We start from the raw sequence: 1,355 nt of genomic DNA on the forward strand, positions 1-1,355 counted from the left end.
AAAAAAAAAAAAAAAAAAAAAAAAAAAAAAAAAAAAGTGGGAAGGACGGGGAAAGGTAATAAGGGAAAAGAAAAAAAATGGGAGAAAATGAAAAATGGAAATAAAGTGTTTGTAAACGGGGTGGGGAGAAGGGGGTGAAGGAAGGGCAGGGACAAGGGGAAAAAATGAGAACCAAGACCTGTCATGTAAAGGTCCAAGATCCCAATAATGAATGTAACTGTACTGTATACCTAAAATGTACCAATAAACTCAATGAGGGGGGAAAAAAAAGAAAAAGAAAAGAAAACCAAAAATGCAATTATTTTCCTTCTTGACCTTATATCTTGTGGCTTACCTTGATTCACTTTTTCATTCTAGTGACTTTGTAGATTGCTTTGAATTTTATGCACACGGGTTATAATCTACAAATAAAGAAGTTTCTCTTGTTTTGTTTTTAGTTTTTTGAGACAGGGTCTCACTATGTAGCCCAGGCTGGCCTCAAACTCGTAACCATCTTCCTGCCTCAGCTTCCCAATGGGTTTATAGGAGTGCGCCACTACGTCTGGCCTGCAGATGTTCTTGCGTCCTCTGTCACTGGCTGGGCAGAATCCCCTGGGACTCCTTGGCTCAGGGGCGTTGTTCCCCTCCCGAGGGCTCACAGCGCCACCCAGTGGCGGCCTGCTGCACTGCGGCTGCCCATGTGAGGCCCTGCGCTAGGAACCCTCCCTACAGGCGGAGGGTTTCCCCTGGGCCACCGTCCTGGACAGTCCTGCAGCCTCAGCTAAGGCCAGCTTGGGAGGAAGCAGGAGATGGCTCTCGCGGAGCTGGCACAGGGCTCCTGCCTGGGGCTTGGAGGTTCCCTCTCTTGTCCCCCTTCTCTCCTTCCCAGGCAGCCACAGCCCATGCCTAACATCTGCTTTTCTTCTTGCTTCTGCACACCCACAAATACAAAGACCATCAAAACGTGAGGCGAAAATTTAAATTTTTTCTGTTTTTACTTTTTTTTTTTTTTTTTTTTTGGTACCGGGGATCGAACTTGGGTCCTTGCACTTGCAAAGCAGGCGCCAGAACCACCGAGCTAAATCCCCAGCCCAGTTTACATTTTAAAAAATAATTACAGTAAAGGACACACTGCCTCGAATATCCCTCACAATCCTACCTCTGGCTTCGGACACATGCATCCCATCATTCTTGCCACTGCCTGTGGCGGCTCTGGAGTCCTCTTTCCTGAGTGTCTCTTGTACTGTTGTGCCTGTCTCAGAGTCCTGAGTGGATTCAGGATATTTCCCTTTGGTGGTCATTTTGACTTTGGGGAAGAGCCGGCAGTCACATACGAGCCTGCCTTTCCCTTGAATGTTGCTCAGCAGCAACACTCA

This window comes from Fukomys damarensis, unplaced genomic scaffold (assembly GCF_012274545.1).
Source record: "Fukomys damarensis isolate Sample0158 unplaced genomic scaffold, DMR_v1.0_HiC HiC_scaffold_1, whole genome shotgun sequence".
Lineage (NCBI taxonomy): Eukaryota > Metazoa > Chordata > Mammalia > Rodentia > Bathyergidae > Fukomys > Fukomys damarensis.